At 39.6% G+C, this 18,914-nt stretch overlaps 1 protein-coding gene across 1 annotated transcript in view; it reads right to left on the bottom strand.

Annotated features, from left to right (window-relative positions):
• The window catches only part of LRRC28 (leucine rich repeat containing 28), a 46,812-nt gene that overhangs the window by 12,825 nt on the left and 15,073 nt on the right, over positions 1-18,914 (bottom strand). The window lies entirely within an intron of this gene.

Here is an 18,914-nt window from a genome sequence, read left to right as displayed (position 1 = left end):
TTGTCCTGAAAAAAATATAATTTGCGTTGATACACTAAATGAGAGAAGAAAATTACAGTTAAACACGAGCTCCGCAAAAGTGTTAAAAACAGCCATTGTCATGAAGGGTACAAAAATAAAAAACAGCTCTGTCCTTAAGGGATTATGTATACAGCAATTCTGAATATAAGAGAAGGCCAAGTACCAAATAAAACCATAAAAGAATTGTTTATGTTTATTATGAGGCAAATTTGTGCCCTCACATGATAATTGCATTTCCTTTGAAATAAAGCCACCCTCCCAACACGTGAAATAAGGACACAACATGTGACGATTTGGAAAAGAAGTACCGCATTGCTTATTGACAAAGTAATTTCATGGGGAATAAACATAACCAGAATTCCCTACGAGGACCCACTTCTCATTAAACTAGGACACCATAACAATCTGGGCCTGAGCAAATGCCAGTAACACCACCAGCCAATCCATGTCCCTCCACGTTAGCTCCTCAAACACTTAGCTGCACCACACCAGTAACTAGTGTATTAAAATCACGTAAACACCCCACAGGGATTGCTCCAGATCCCTGCGAAATGTTGTGAGAAGGGCTGCACCTACCAAAGTATGTGCTCCGGGGGGGGGGGCGAGCAAATCACTGGCTGGGTAAGACCAAAGGGGACCCTAACCAAACAGCCTGACTTTAGGGGTAACCAACAAGTAGATTAGGAGGAGGCAACATCTCTGAACCTATAGCTCCCATAGTTTTCTAATTGAATCACACTGGTGATCGTGTTCAATCCACCTGAAGAATAGATGTCTCAATATCAATGAGGTCTTAAGAGTTTACGTGATTCTATATGATAATAGAGCAGGGTTGGTTGATGAAGGAAAACAACAGAAATCTGGAACACACAAGAACAGTATAACTACCTCTTTAACCTCTTCGCCAATACCATCATGGGATCATTGCGATGGCCAATTACAGCGATCGCATGACTGTTACTTCAAATGCTTTGCCTTTCTCTTCCATCTTGATCTGGAGGACAGAGCATTGTGTGTCTGAATCTTAAGATTTTTAAGATGTTTTATTTTTAGTATTGCGTAGTATCTAGTTAGTTTGGTGGGTGGTTACAGGGAACTGGGGGATTTTTTTTTGGGGGGGTGGTATTTAGTTTTTAATATAAGGGTAGTGTCACTGTCGCATGGTGCATGTCCTCCACCCCTCCCAGGATGTTGTGCGCAGCTAGCGTAGAACAGAAAAAAAAGACACCGAAATTTTTTTTTTCTTAAAGTTAAAATGGAATGCTTTTACAAAGCTCTCAAGGTATGGTGTAAGTTTGTACAAAGTTTGCGAGAGCACTACGGTATATACTGTGTCCTTCAGGATGTATCAGGTGAAGGACAGTCATCTAGATCCCTAAGTCTGAAAGGACTCAGTTGACACAAGTGGGAAATAGTGTGAAACCGTTATTTTCCTTTTCTTTTAGCCACACCAGCATGTGGCATGTTCAGAAAAAAGGTTTCCCCAACATATCAGGTCACCCCAAACAGAATTGTGGCTCAAGTGTTTTTTGTAATGATGAAATTCTGGCACTTAGGTACACTGACAAAAAAAGATGTGTATATCCTCTCCACCATACACAAGAACAAGTGGTGCCTGTCAGTGTGAGAGGAGAGGCTGATGCACAGGTAATATAAGCGCAGTGCATCATCGAGTACAATAATTACATGGAGGGTGCAGATCTTTTCTGTGTCCACAGCCGTACCTGCTATAAAAACAAAACATGGTACGAGAAGGTTGCCATCTACTAGACCCAGGCTGCCATGTTCAACACAAATGTGCTCTACAAAAAACGTGGAACTGTAAAGACCTACATTTTCTTGGGGATCCAATTAAACAATTTTAAAGACAACCTGTTTAAGGATGCCACTCCAAAAATGCAAAATGAAATTGTCCTGCGTCTTAACACCAGGTTTTTCCCTTGGTACAATGGGGCCAAATAAAAGCCTCAAAAAAAGTATTAGGAAAGACTCCAGATACCATTGCCTTGACTGACCTACTTTGCCGGGACTCTGCATCAATTATTGTTTTATTGTGTATCATACCATACCAAAATTGATTATTAGATTTTGTATTATATATTTGTTTTCTTTTATGTTTGGCTACGGTGAGCCACAAGGGGAAAAAAGGGTATTTTGAAGTGGCACAAAACGATAAGTTTGTGTATAAAAAATATGCTTAAAAAAACCTATGTATGTGGGGTATTCCCTTAGTCAGGAGATGCAGCTGAACAATTTTGGCTGAATTTCACATAACCTGTCCAAAAACTCCTAAGAAATACAGAAGTGTTGGTGAAAAATGTGGAGAAAATTATTTATATGGCTAATTTTGGCAGTCATTGTTTGCCAAATAGCTGCCAAATACTGCTAGCAATATACACTGGATTGTCTGCTTTACAGAAATGTTTACTTTTATGGGGGTATTTTTAATCAGGGGCGGCAAATTAGACATAGGGCCAGTAAAGCAAAACATGAAAATCTCATGGGCATGTTCGAACTTGTGCCCTGAAATGTCCAAACAAAAAGTATGGATGTGTATTTCTGTAATCTGGAGATACAGATGAACACATTTGGCTGGATTTCCTTGACATAACAACAAAAAAAAAAAATTTAAAAAAATCATAAGCACCATAAAGATATTGGTGAAAAAAGTGCAGGAAATAATTTCAACAGCTAACTTTGGCAGTGATTGGTGGGCAAATACATAAAAGGTGTCCAGATGCTCCTGATGAAATACCCTGGGTTTTCTGCTTTACAAAAATATATAATTTTGTGGGTATTTTTTGTTCAATAGTTTTGACTAAATTACTCATACAAAATGTTCATTTAAAATAAATATAAATACAGTATCAAAAGAAAGCTCCATCTCCTTGAAAAAACAATATATATTTACATGGGTACAATATTAGGAAAGGGGGTAATGATTGAAATGACACTTGGCAAAATATTTAAAATTGCTCCGGTATTTGATGTACCAAAAACCCCGGGTAGTAAAGAGGTTACGTCTGGAATGAACCAAAAACCAATAATGATATTAAATATCACATTTCATGGTATATTCATTGTAGACATCTCATCCTTGTCCCCTGCACATGTGTTTTTATTAACTTCACAATATGCTTACAATATTACCAGGCCTGTGATGTAATGTTATGTTGATTTGTGACACCGTTAATGTTGTTAATTTCCAAACTCCAAAGTCCTAACTTAAATGCTAATATATGGTCTACCTTAAGTCCTATTATGTAACTTGTAAGAGAGAGTTCGGTTGGCAGCAGAGGGAGAAAGAGAGAGCATGGAATAAAGAAGCTTCTGCCTGATCTGTCTGTCTTTATTGTACATACAACACATGGTACCAGAAGTGGGGTCCAAAGAATAATGGCAAACAGCACAAGAAACATTCCTCCCCTGGATTTAGAATCTGGAAATGTTTCAGAAAACTGGGCAAAGTGGAAGGAGCTGATGCAGCACAATGGACTGATCAACAAAAGGCTGCATACTTTCTCATCAGTGTTGGCCAAACAGGCTGGGATGTATGCAGAGCATGGTGTGCAAGTGAAAACATAGCTCCAGAGGACAAGAAAAAGACAGAGGTACTATTTGCAAAGTTTGATGAATATTGTAATCCATGAAAAAACAGTGCAAAGAAAGCTGATCTATGAGAGGAACCAAGGGGACTGTGAATCAGTTGGTGAGTGGGTCACACAGTTACAATTGCTTGCAAAAGACTGTGCATTTCATGATAGCAGAGATATGATAAAAGACAGGATATTAATGGGCAGTCAGTTCAAAGAAGTGCAGGAAAAGTTACTGCAGGAGGAAGAATTAACCTTTGAAAAAGCTATCAGAATTGCAAGAGTATATGAGATGTCAAGAAAAGACTTGCAGGTACTGGGTGGTACACAACCACAAGTCAGTGCAATTGAAAAGCAATCTAGAAGTCACATAAGAGAAAAGGCTGACTGGAGAGGGAATAAAAGAGAAAACAGAGCTAGGGACACAGAAACAACCTGTGGATATTGTAGAAACACACTTTACAGAGATATGTTATGCCCTGCAAGAGGCCAAATATGTAATAAATGCAGAAAAAAGGGGCACTTTGCCAAAATGTGTCATAACGGAATGAGCTATAGGAAGCCACAGACACGACCAGTGTATAATATAGATGATTTGAACACCCATTCAGATGATGACACAGACAGATCACAGATATACCTTGCATCGGTGCAGAACACACAACACTCTGCAGATGAAGCAGTGGTCACCTTACATCTAGGGGATGCTAAGATCCCTGTCAAGTTTAAGATTGACACAGGAGCTCAGGTAAATTGCGTGCCAGGGCACATATATAGCAAATTCCTCCGTAAGGAATAACAACTCGAAACGTAAAGGCTACCAAAGCTAAGAGGTTATGGAGGAGAGGTCCTGGATGTTATTGGACATTGTCATACAAAATGTGCATATGAAGGATCTGAAACAAACTTACAGGTGTTTGTAATAGAAACACAGGCTCCTGCTGTGCTTGGTCTGCGGACGAGCCAAGAGATTGGTTAAATTATAATGACGCTTAACAGCAGTGAAAACATACTGACAGCTCATGGCATTAAACATGATTTCAGTGATGTATTCAGAGGACTCGGATGCCTTCCAGGGATATGCAAAATCCGGATAAAAGAAGGGGCACACCCTGTTATACATGCACCGAGGAAAATACATTTAGCTCTTCAAAGCCAAGTGGAACAAGAACTCTCAAGGATGGAGAAATCTTGTTGGAGCATCAGTGTTCAGTGTACTAGATGCACAGTCTGGGTACTGGCAACTACGTCTAGATGAGAACAGCAGTCGCCTCACCACGTTTAACTCCCCTGTTGGACGATGGAGATTTACAAGAGTTCCTTTTGGTGTAGCATCTGCTCAAGAAATGTTCCAGAAAAAAGTCACATGAGCTAATTTCAGGCCTGCGGGGTGTGGAAGTCATAATTGATGATTTATTGGTCTATGGCAAAGACCGTGCGGAACATGACAAGAACCTGATTGCCTTACTTAAGAGATGTTGTGAGAAGAATATGAAGCTCAACCTGAACAAACTGCAGATTGGTGTTGAGGAGGTAAGCTACTTTGGGCATATGATCAGTAAAGATGGTTTAAAACCTGATCCCAACAAAATCGATCAAGCGATCACTAAAATGCAAGCACCAACTTCTAGAAAAGAGCTAGAAACAGCACTGGGCATTTTCAATTATCTGTCAAAGTTTTTGCAGGATTTAGCCCAACAAACAGCACCTCTACGAACTCTACTGCAGAAAAATGCATGCTGGTCTTGGGATGCTAATATGCAAACAACATTTGATAAAATAAAGGCCACTATAAGCAAACAGCCCGGACCCATCTTGAAATATTTTGATGTGAACTGTGATACTGTTCTTCAAGTAGACACATCACAATTTGGGTTGGGTGCAGTACTGACACAAAGAGGTCAACCAGTGGCCTATGCCTCGAGGGCATTTATGGCAGCTCAATCCAACTATGCCCAAATTGAAAAGGAAATGCTAGCCATTGTCAACGGATGTGAAAAATGTCATCAATATATCTATAGGGGTCCAGTATTAGTGGAAACGGACCACAAGCCTTTAGAACAATGCTGAAACCACTATGCTCAAAAAGCAGCAAAAGTTTCCCAGAATGATAAGTTCCTTATATGTGTGAATTGATGCAGATACTCTTTTCTCCAAGATGGTGATGTTTGAGGGGGCAAATAATGATATTAATATTATTATTATTATTTATTGTTTTTATATAGCGCCATCAGATTCCATAGCCCTGTACAATGGGTAGACAGGACATAACAAGTAGTATATAACATAACAATTTAACTTACAAAAACAACAGGTGAGAAGAGCACCGCTCAAACGATCTTACAATCTGAAGGAATACAAACCATGAACAAGAAGGAACATAACCTTGCCCCAAACATTCATTAGCTACTTTTAGAAAAACTTAGGAATAGAAAATATAAAAATCAAGAGATAAAAACAGACTTTGACAAGGAGAGAACCAGTAATAAAATGAACCTTTCTATTAAGGAAAAAATGTGGAATGGTGATTATATAGATATTCTGTCGTTGTTACCTGCGTGTGAGGATTTTTTGCTGAAACATGAGAAGGATGCGGACAGGAGAAGACCGATTCCCAGATCTTTCAATAATTGGTTACAAGCCTTCTGTAGTTTTGCTAGTGTTTATTGTGAGAAGCATAATACTATAATTTCAGGATTGTTTCACCATTTAAAAGCTGTTTTAGAGGCATATAAGACTTTTGTTGGAATGTCTTGGTTTTCAGACAAAAGCTAGCTGTACATAAGAACCTGCAGTGGGGTATGAAAGATGTAGGGACGTGGGTTAGTGTTATGCTCCCTCAGAAGAATATGTCTAATTTTAGATCCCAAGGGGTTAATTCCCAGCATACGCGTCAAAAGGGCATTTGTTGGTGATTTAATGATTCTCAATGTAAGTGGCCTAACTCTTGTAGGTTCAGGCATGAATGTACGATTTGTGCTGGGAGCCATCCAGCTAGTAAGTGTTTTCACAGAGGACATGGGAAGGATCAAGTTCAAAAAAGCGGAGACCCCAGTGAAATGGTTAGATCTGCTCCCCTTTTTAACCCATTATCCAAACAGATGGCTGAAATGTTATATGAAGGTTTTGGTTTTCATATTCTGAATTTTAAAGGTGATAACGTATGCTGGGTAAATAACCTTAAATCGGTGGAGGGTAATGTCAGTATAGTTGAGGAGAAAATTAAGAAAGAGATTTTGCTTGGAAGAGTGGCAGGCCCCTTCCAGTGTTCCCTCTAAGCTGTGTGCTTGTGCGTGCGAAACTTTTTGCACAAGAGAAATTTTCTGCGCACGCCAACTAAGAAAAATTAGATGGAACATTGGCCCCTTCCCTATTCCCCTCTTTGATAGCTTTAGATTGTCACCAGGGGCGTAACTAGAAGCCTCAGGGCCCGGGTGCGAGAATCTGTTATGGGCCCCCCCCCACCCCCCAAAAAACATGATTTTTACACAACAATTTTTTTTCCAACAAATTACATATTGAATCATATTTGTCAAATTTTTCAACTTTTTACAATAACAGAATACCACATTACAATCCCAGGAACCAAAAGTGTTAAAAGGCCAAAATAAGTAGCAGGGAATGGACAGAATATTAACTCCTCACCATCCATGTATGCTAGATAAAGATTACATCAGAGCTCGGCAGATGTATGAGATAGAATCTTTTGTGACGGGATTGGAAGTACATCGATACACTAAAAAAGTCATGTCACATCTGAAGCCACAATTTAGTGCCACTAATCATTTTTAATAAAATATGCAGATTGAATATTTTGTCCACTGAAGTGACTACAAATTCAGAAAGGGCGTTTTATCTCTGGGTAAAAAAAATTGCCTAACATTAGGGTGCAGTCTTTCCTCCTTCTGACCCTGACCATGGTACTCTCCCCCTTAATCATCCCCAGAGTCCCCTTGTCCCTCATTCACTAAACCATACCTCTTACTCCCTGTAGTTCGTGTATAGATCAAATAAACAACACATGTAAACAGTACGTTCATGTATAGATCAACTGAATAAGACATAAAAACCCTGTATTTACAGGTATACATAAATAAGGCTTAAAAACAAATATAGATCACCCTATCACGTGATATGTGTTCAAATTAAAAAGTGAAAATTAAAAATAATAAACAAGACTCCCCTAGCAATGCACTGCAGCAACCCGACAAAACACTCCTCAGGATGTTCAAGACCAGACGTAATCAAAGAAAAAGGGACGCATATACATAGGGCATAATCAAAGAAAAAGGAGCGCATGTACATAGGGCATAATCAAAGAAAAAGGAGCGCATGTACATAGGGCATAATCAAAGAAAAAGGGGCGCATGTACATAGGGCGTAATCAAAGAAAAAGGGACGCATATACATAGGGCATAATCAAAGAAAAAGGGGCGCATGTACATAGGGTGTAATCAAAGAAAAAGGGGCGCATGTACATAGGGCCCCTTTTGTACATGCGCCTCTTTTTCTTTGAATACATAAATAATGTATGGAAGCATAGCATAGCGGATATGGATCTACAGAATAACACACAAACCCAGCATTGCAGGTATAGATTAATTAGAATTCACATAAAAACTCTGCATTAAAAGGTATAGATAAAACCCACTAAATTACAGGCATAGATCACAGGTTGCACACCCCAAAACCAGCCCTGGCCTCCACACTGTCCACATAGAACCTGGCCAGCACCCAGATAACACACGTAGGGTTTGCCATCTTTGTCCCCAAACAGCCCATCCTGTGCCTGGCTGGATGGGGACAAAGGTGACACTGGGGAGCTGAACTCGTGTGTCTATATATAAGTGTTTATATATGTGTCTAGACAAATATATCTATATAAAAAGAAGTCTAGTAATCTCCATTTTTTAAAATAATTAAAAAAAAACTTTATGCAGTTTGTCCCCCTCCACAGACACACAGATAGATTTCTTTTTATATTTATAATTTAATTAATAATTGAATAATAATTTAATGACATATACACACATACAATTTTTTATTTTTTTTAAATACATTATTTTACTGACCTACCTACTTCTACTTTGGGGCCCTGATAGATGTAGACTGCTGTATTATTTTTAAACAGAATGTCAGTGAGTGACAACATCTGGTGCTCCAGCTCCAGCAGTCTGTGTGAGGGGGCGGAGCTTTCACCCCTCATGCTGCTCTCATTACGGTGCTCCTGCAGTCTGAGCGTGAGGGGGCGGAGCTTTCACCCCTCACACTGCTCTAATCACTAGGTGGCCGTTGCCAGCTCCGTGGCACGGCTTGCCTTATTAAAAAAAAAAAAAAAAACGTAAAAAGGTTTCGGGCGGCCCCTTGGCTTGGGCCCCCCTTCCACCGGGTCCCGATTTCGGGCGGCCCCTTGGCTTGGGCCCCCCTGCCGCCGGGGCCCGATTTCGTGCGGCCCCTTGGCTTGGGCCCCCCTGCCGCCGGGGCCCGGTCGCAGTCGCGACCCCTGCGACCCCGGTAGGTACGCCACTGATTGTCACCATTGGGTTTAGTTACCAAAAAAGAGAGAGGGTCATACAGGCGAATGCATCATCTTTCATTTCCAAATTATGAAATTAGTATATCTGATTTTCCTGCGCATTATGCGAGTTTTGAAGATGCTTTAAAGTGGGTGAGGAGGTTTGGTAAAAATGCATTGGTTGCAAAAGTGGATATTGAGGCTGCTTTTAGGCTCCTGCCTATTAACCCTGTTTGTTTCCCTCTTTAGGTTTCCAATTAAATGGTGGATTTTATTTTGACAAGTGTTTGTCTATGGGATGTTCTATTTCATGTTTTTATTTTGAAGCTTTTGCATCTCTTTTAGAATGGTCAGTTAAGAGAGTTTCAGGTTTAGATTCGGTAATACATTATTTAGATGGTTTTTTGTTTATAAGTAAGGCTGATAATGTAGATTATTTAAGGTTGTTAAATTCGTTTTTTGTTTTATCAGATTATTTTGGTATTCCGTATTTTGGTATTCCGTATGATAAAACTGTTTTTTCAACTACTCCATTGCTGTTTTTAGGTATTGAGATAAATACGGTTAATATGCTATTTAGATTGCCTAAAGATAAAATTGTTAAATTGAGATTCATGATTAATGTTGTTTTAAAAGCTAAAACGGTAACAGTTAAGTGGTTCCAATCTTTACTTAGTCTATTAAATTTTGCTACTAGAATAATTCCTATGGACAGAGTTTTTTTCCAGGCAGATAGCAAAGGCCACTGCCGGAAAAAAGGTAGGTTATCACACAGTAGGGGTTTCAAGGCAGGTTAAGGATTTCGAGTTTTTTACTGATGCGGCAAGGCAAATGGGCAGTAGCTGGATGGCCACACGAATGGTATGAAGCAGGATGGACAAGGAATTAGGTTTTACTGGAATTGTTCCCGGTAGTAGTGGCATTAGAATGCTGGGGACAGTCTTGGCGTAACAGGAGAATTTTGTTAAATTGCGATAATATGGGTGTAGTTTGGGTTATCAATACATTGAGTGCTAAGTCTTTGCCGGTAATTAATCTTTTTAGGCGTTTAGTTTATATATGTCTTATTAATACCGTATTTGCTCGATTATAAGACGACCCTGATTATAAGACAACCCCCCAAAATCGAAATATTAATTTAGGAAAAAAACCCTATAGGAAAAAAAAGTTTTACTAGTAAATATTAATTCATGTAAACTAATTTTCATATTTAATAAAAGCTATGATTGAGAAAAATATATTTTTTATTTCCTTTTATTTGCCAACCTGCCCCCCCAGTTATGCACATCTGCCCCCAGGCTTGCCACTCTGCCCCCAGAAATGCCTTATACCCCCCTATTTGCCACTCTGCCCCATGATGTGCCTTTTAACCCCCTATATGCCCCTCTGCCCCATGATATGCCTTATACCCCTATATGCCACTCTGGCATATAGGGGGTTAAAAGGCATATCATGGGGCTGATTGGCATATAGGGGGTTAAAATGCATTTCTGGAGATATTTATATATACTGCTAACAGCAATCACACTCCTATCAAGCCAAGGCAGCCAGTACATGCTGGAACCTGGGGATGTTAGAAGTGTGATTACAGCCTCCCTATGCCATGCTACCACCCCCACCCCCCTTACACATCCATGCTATCACACACACACTCATTCACAAACATTTAAATACTCATTCATTCCATTAATCACACATACACACACACACACACTCTCAAACCCCCCACCCCCTTACCTGAACTGCAGATCTCCCACTCAAAGACTTCTGCAGGGGCCCGGCTGTGCGAGCAACTTCTCTGGCCCCGCCCCCAGAGGAAGGAGGGGGGAGGTAGAGTTATGTGAGGAGTTATGTGCTAGCTTCCTGTTTCCTGCTGCTAATAGCAGAGACGCTGATCGCGATCAAAGACCGGTAAGCAGCACGGCCGAAGCTGAATGAGGTCTGATTATAAGACGACCTCGATTATAAGACGAGGGGTATTTTTCAGAGCATTTGCTCTGGAAAAAACCTCGTCTTATAATCGAGCAAATACGGTAATATTTGGTTGAAAGCTAAGCATATTCCTGGGAAGAAGAATGTCATAGCTAGGCAGCATGCATTTAAAGATTTTTTGTTGAAGCAGATCTTGAAAGGTTATGGTTGTAGGATTTATACACAGGATTCCAGGAGGCCGATATTGTATGATTTTTTACATTAATTGGTGGAAGTTTTAAATAATATCTGTTGGAACAAATTTGAGTCATGCTTGTTCCAAACGGCTTTTACTATTGCGTTCTTTGGAGCCTTTCGGATCGGTGAGCTGGTGGCTATCAATAGAAAGGGCGGCTCTGGTTTACAAATAGAAGATGTAATATGTGGAAAAAATGTAAAGCTTTTTTTTTTTTAGGTCATCAAAAACTGACAAAAAAGGAAGAGGGTGTTGGATAGTCCTGCAAAGGGTTAATGAAGGCGGTGTTTTCCGGGTAAAGATGTCAGAGGCTTTTATGGCTCTGCGTCCTATGGTTTCAGGTAACTGAATCGGGTCAACCTTTAACAAAATTTCCATTTAGTAGTGCATTAAAGAAGTGTTTGTTAGCGCTTATTCTTGGGAGAGAAAATTATTCTACACACTATTTTAGGATTGGCGCAGCAACAGACGCTGCAAGATTAGGTTTGGATAAGTCAATAATTAAGAGGATTGGGAGATGGGAAACAGATTGTTTTAAGATATATGTTAGACCAGAAAGTAAAATGGATTGTTGCACATTCTTTTTTTTCTGGGCTCCAAGAAGAGCAGAAATAAGAAAAGGAGGAGAAAACCTCGGTTTTGATAATAAGAATGTTAAAATCTGTTGGATAGGTATTCGTGGTATGGGTATCTGTCATCTTGAGAGTATTTTATGGGAATTTGTTAATATATTTCCATGTCCGGATATAATTATTATTCACTGTGGTGGTAACGATTTGGGTAAAGTAAAATCTATTGAGCTATTGCCGCTTTTCAAGGAACTGATGTAAAACATTATTTTAGTAAAGCGTTTTTATCTTGTCTGAGATTATATCAAGGTTGGTGTGGTCGGGCAGACCTGAATTTAAAGAACTGGAGAGGGTCAGACGCAAGCTGAACAGAGCAATGCAAAAGTTTATGCAGCTAGAAGGAGGGTTTAGTTTCAGGCACATTGACCTGGAGGGTGGTTGTAAAGGTATGTACAGAAATGACGCAATTCATCTGTTGGATACTGGCGATGCTATCTTTAATCTGAATTTGCTGTTTATGGTGGAGCAGGCCGTGGTTTTTATGGGGTGGGCTGTGAATGTTTAATTGTCCATTCACGGCAGGTGGGTGAACCGGTGGTGTATTTTACTGTCTTGGCTTTAGGGCGGATGGTCTTTAAGTGGTTAAGTATGGTTGCACTCTGGGGCTTGAGCCAAGAGTGCTGTTATAGTTACAAAGTTTCAGTTTATGTAAGTAATTTGTTAATGATTCGTTGTAACTAAATAAAAGACCACGGCCTGTTTTCCAATATGAAGTTGTTGGTGTCTTTATTTATTATCCAAAGGTATCGAAATGTTTGTTTAATCTGGTTGATTTGTGTTGATACATGTCCCTTACAATCACATGTCTCCACACTGGACAGTGAACACACAACACACCCTGCTGAGATTATCCAAGTTGGCTCTGCATAATGCAAAGTAGGAATAACTTTGTTACAAAACCACACTTAACACTACAATATTTATAAATTAAATAAGTATTAGTTAAAAAAGAAAAAGCAAAGTGTTAATAAAAAAGCAGTTTATTTTACATTTGTTTCAATGTAATTTTTTAGGTAGGGATTTAATAAAGTACATTTCAAAATTGAAACAAAAAACGGAATAAAAGATGGTCGACACATATCTATATGGCATCTCTTGGTATATCCTTGTGGTTAGTATTTAGAGTTTTTTCATGTATAACTGATGAATGGCTTTTCTTGCTTTTTGGAAGACTAAAGACAGGTAAGCAGAAGAGTCAAGCATCATCTGAGAAGACAGACCTCCAAGCAAAATCAACAAAGAAGAAAAAAGAAGATGGAAATCCCAAGAAAAGTAAAAAAGAAGTGGACAGCGACAGTAGCAGTGGAAGAGATGCAGAAAAGAAGAGGAGGACATCAAGCGGATCAACAGATGGATCAACGAGGACCCTCCCCATACTGGACTTCACATTCCACGGTGAGCTGGGAAGAGGTGGATTTGGCCAGGTAAGTCTGTATGCTTTTCTTCTATGCGTACACAGTGTTTTGAGAAATTAGTGATTTGCCTTCCAAAAGCAATTGTTCTATTCTCCACTAAAATCAGTATTCCTATTTAAGTCTCATGTACCTGCTTCGTTAGGACTCATACTGACACCCTAAAATTTTAATAAAGTAACTAGAAGAAATTACCTGAATCGAGTTTTTTCCAAAAGCTCAAATAATGAAGCTGCTTTTAATAATTTTTAGTATTATTTATTAATAAGTTTAAGCAATTTAACATGAATGACATACAGCGTAAACTCAAGGATTCAGTTAGAATTCTATCCAGAAAGCTGTATCCATGTTTTTATACTTAACCGAGGGATCTGGAAAGCTACAGGGAGATACTTTGTATAAAATATTAATTGCATGAAAGGCGGCGGGCCGAGTAGCTAACAGACATCTTCGCACAGTGACGCTTAGGCAGGAGGGACGGCAGCCATTGACTGGCGTTGATTGACATATAAGATTAGATTTTATCTATGCTACTAAGAAGGAAACCAAAAAAAGGAAATCCACGATATCTACATATATAATGTAAACCAGTCCTCAAAGTACAATCCTGTCAGTGACAACCTTGTGAGTTTCATGTGGCAGGCAACATGGAAAACCAAACATGCTGGCTTTAACTTACGGTTTAGGGACCTCCCAGGATATCTAAAACAATTAGACTGCGTAATAACATTCAGAGCGGGGATTGAAATGAAAATGTGACAGTGAAAATATTACTTTTTTAATAAAAGTTAAAATATCTTTTTGGCTGTTTGTTTTGTTTTTACATAGTGAATGAGTAACATATTCTACTGAATGAAGTACACTCTCTGTATTTCAGCTGATTGCACATGTGCACCAACAACCTAATCCAGGTCACTTCATGGTAAATATGTATGTATCTATACCATATGCCATATCTATGACGCCTAGTGCTTTAAAGTGCTATGACCAGGTTATTTGTTGTATATGTGCCAGCACTTAGAGTCTCTGATCCAGGGAGAAACTGAGGATCAGATATAAAATATTTAGGCATGAGACCCCATGCTGATGCTATGCTTGGCACCCCCTCTTTAAAATGTAAAAACATAAATTTCTTCATCCCAGCATTTCTCCTCCGTTTCTGCACCCCAGGACTTGCTTCATTGGTTCCTGGTGATCTAGTGGGGTGTTTTCACAAGGTGACACACAATGACACTCCAGAGTCCCGCTAACTAGTAGTGCCAAGTGGCAGCAGGAGTAGTCAAACAACAAATGAGCACCTTGAGAAGGTGCCAGTAACTTAATCAGAGAAAGTCCACCCTCCTAGCAATGTATAAATGAAGGGAATGCTGCCCCTTTAAGCGTGAAGCCCGTGTCATGTCCCCTTCCTCGTCTGCACGGTCTGGGGGATCTTCAACATTAAGCAGATGTTATAAAATGCAATTACTGACCATCATGTACTTGACCCTAAAAGTATCTCCCATCTGTGTTTCACTCAGGTCATGCTGGCTTCTTGGAGGAACTCAGGTCAGCTGGAAAAGAGCGGCAAGTACCAACAGCATCCTGCCAGAGAGAAGAGTACTGGAGCTCACAGGACAGAGCGCTTTTCTGTGCCATGGCTTTGCTGCTTTTCAGACACAGGTATAGGATTGGCTCCATTCCAAAGCCCCGTCCCCTCATCGCATTCCTCGGTATGGAATACCTCAGCTCAGGGAGCCTTGCAATATATCTAAAGAAAACCGTCCGTTTGCAAACCAAATCTGCACAATGAGTAAATGAGGTCTAAGAGAAGGGAAACTGACTGGGCAGAGGTAACAGTCAGGGGTGGATACCTTTTAGTGGACAAATATATATATATATATATATATATACACACAATCTTTTAAGTCAGAGGTCTCTTTCTAAAAATGTAATCACATCCATAACTAGAATTTTTGAAATAGTAACAATATAACCTGTTTTTTCTTTCCATCAGGTTTTATTCGGCAGAGATCATCTGTGACCTCCAATTCCTTCACGGGCGTGGAGTTATTCATCGGTTGTTTTTGCAGTGACCTCTCAGACCTGAGCTCTCCCTTTCAATTTAACTAAGGATATGTTTATCTCTGTTAGGGACCTCAAGCCTGAAAATGTCATTATAATGGACAGCGATGAAGATCGCAGCTTTGGTCTGGTCGCAAAGGACATTGTCAGGGACACCACTGCCAGAGGAGCAGCGGGGACATACACGCATGTGGCACCTCAGGTGAGAATTTATATTTTTATATATATATATATATATATATATATATATATAGCGCTTTTACTGAATGGTGCTAGAAGCATTCAGTGGAAAATGAACACAATTTTACCCTCTGGGTGCTAGGGTTAGTTAACATTACAATCCTAGTTAAACACAACGTAAACCTTAATCAGGGAAATAGATCCAAATTTATAACCAGATGTCAGAGGCTAAGATGTAATGTAAATAAGGTTGGCTTTACCAAGGTACATAAGTCAAACAGCATGTCAGTAGAAGGGAAAGAGGAAAAAAGAGTAAGGGAATTTGAACATGCAAGGGATAGGCATATCCTGAATTTAAGACAAAGGACTGATTAAGGTTGGATCCTTTACATCAGGGAAAATCAGAAAACTAGATGGGCCAAATAGTTATTTGTTAATATAATTATATATTTCTATAAAACATGCATATTTTTAAAGAACAAGTTAAGCTATTTACAGTCATCTAAAAATGTTCACTCAAAAAAAAACCTGAAATACCGCCCCCAATTATTTCCCGATAAACAAAAGTAGATCTCTCCAATAGTCATTGCAGTACATACATGTAGATTACACAGGCAGCCCATAAAGATCAGAGTATACCATACAGGGCAGGATAGAAGTATACTGTTCAATTATATATTCATATATATAGGATATATAGGATATAGGATTCAATTATATATTCAGAGTGAAGTGAAGAAGGCTTATTTTTTAAATCCTTGGTACAATACTGTATAAAAGCCTCATCTGTTCTTTTCTGATTTTTTTTCTGCTTATTCTGAAGTCTGGGATCTGATAAAACCATGAGATCTGTTTTGTTTCTAAGGAAGGTTAGAGAAAAGTTATATCAAATTATTTTGTTTTGCAGGTGTTTCATAAGGAGCGTATGTCCCTGCAGTCGACTGGTGGTCGTTTGGATTCATCCTGTACAGCATTGGTGGGATGCCTCCCATTTTTTGAGAATAGCTGCCAAAGAAGGACTACCTGCTCCTCATCCTCACTAAGGAGTACTGGTACCCAAGCCAGCGAACAAAAGAGAGCAAGTAAGGTGAGTGGGACTACACCTAGGAACTGTTCTACAATGAGTATGTTCTGACTAGGTACTCGGCAATAATGTTAAAGATCATGGAGTCATACTTGGGACAATAATTTAGTAAGATTGGGATTAGGGTCCTTAAACTTTTTGAAAGCAAGTATCCCCTTATGTGAACCATGCTGTTTAATGTACTAATCCTTAATGGCAGTATAATGTATACCAAAATGTTGGTAAGGAGTAGTATGCAGCAATTCCTTTTTTATATTTATAACTCCCGATGAAAGATCTAGGATGCCGGTGAGATCAAACTGCATCGTTTCTATGGCAGCCTAAACTGGGATTACTTGGAGGCGAGTAAAATCTGGCCCCCGTACCTTCCACTGTCGGTAAGTACACACATGTTATAATAAACCAAACAGGACTTTCTAGTAATACTTCCTGGAAACCAATCTCTTCTCATACACACAAGAAGAGATTTGAACTATTTCAATCTTCACTCTCACAAATATAATTAACTTTTTTTTTACATAATATTTTCTGAAAGGAAAATTCTGGTCTTTTTTGACACAATATGACCAATAACTCCATGTGAACAGAGTATTGTCTAATTTAGTCTTCCTTATGTTTGATAACTATCTCCCCATCAATTACTCTTTTGGCTGGGAGTTCTTGACAGCTGACTGAAAGGATTTTATCGGCACAGCACTGTTGACAAGTTCCTAAAATCAGGGTATAATCTTTTTTCTTTCCACAGCAAACTGAGGATATCCATCTGTGTCCCCAGAAGAAGGCCCTCTCATTTTTGGAGGCTTATTGCAGCACATCTTCAGAGGACAAGCGTGCTGTGTCTGGACTGTCCTTTATCAGCCCCAAGTGGAATTTTTATACTTAAAGGCATAAGTAGAATAGTAGCAGTAATAGTCTAATTTTTCAACCCTCTGTTTTTCAGAAATCAGTATGAAGATCATTGCTGAGATCCACAGTTTGAATAAGTCACTAAATTGGAACATCACCTCCTTGCTGCATCACATCAAGCAGCGAAGCAGAGCACTTCCACACCTATTATCACAGCAGGACATACCACCCTCTGCCATCTACCATCAAAGCAGAGCACACCACCCTCTGCCATCTACCATCAAAGCAGAGCACACCACCCTCTGCCATGAACCATCAAAGCAGGGCACACCACCCTCTGCCATCTACCATCAAAGCAGAGCACACCACCCTCTGCCATCTACCATCAAAGCAGAGCACACCACCCTCTGCCATCTACCATCAAAGCAGAGCACACCACCCTCTGCCATCTACCATCAAAGCAGAGCACACCACCCTCTGCCATCACAGCACAGCTTTCTTCTGCCTTCTAGTCTCACCGCAGCACACCTCCTCTGCTGTCCACCATCACACATCATGCTTTTAAACATATAGAAATACTAAAGCTCCTATACCTGTACTGCCTAACTTATTGAACTAGCCTTCTTTGTTGCCCATAGGTGCACAGCTGGACCGCCTGTGACGTCAACGGGACCTTCAACCAGCATTCCGCAAGAGAGGGGCTCTGGCTAGCCAGAGCCAGAAAGTTTCCTGGGATCCTGTGCCTGCACTACCTGACTTGGCCTTCTTTGTTGTCCACAGGTGCACAGCTGTTAAAAATGGGAACATGGAGAAGGGAGAAATGTGAAATTGTTCTGATGTTTCTCCCACATTTATTCGCGAGTCTGAACTATGTCAAGCATCTTAACAAGACCATGAATGCCCTGACCATAATACCTGCTTTCTGCCTTTTTTTCTTTCTGCCCTATGATGTCATCACTGAAACATCATTCCCCATAAGTCAAAAGACAGCCACGGCTTCAGACTTCAGCTGTATATTATGCAAAGATTATATTTTTATTTAAATGTGAAGATTAATCTAATGGATACATCTCTTGCTCTGTAGATTAAACAAAGAAATTACTTATCAATAGACTTGCGCATTCATTTCCTACAAATGTGTTTTTGAGCCGAATTTTACTGTTTTGTCCATTCGTGCCAATAACAAAGTTTGCAAGTACTGCAGCTTTAGTTTTAACCCATGCGTAAACCTATTGACATACTGTTAGGTCCATAAAAGATGTGGCAGTCCCATGAGAAATAATAGGATGATGGAACAGTCATGTGATCACAATAACAGATCGCATTACTGTTTCATCGGAAAATGTGCCTTTTGCCGCCATCTTAGATCTGTGGCGAGAGAGGAAGCATCAGTCTGTAATTTCATA

Source organism: Spea bombifrons, chromosome 4 (genome assembly GCF_027358695.1).
Source record: "Spea bombifrons isolate aSpeBom1 chromosome 4, aSpeBom1.2.pri, whole genome shotgun sequence".
Lineage (NCBI taxonomy): Eukaryota > Metazoa > Chordata > Amphibia > Anura > Pelobatidae > Spea > Spea bombifrons.
The sequence above is the reverse complement of the archived record's forward strand: the minus strand, read 5'-3'. Positions and strand labels throughout refer to the sequence as shown.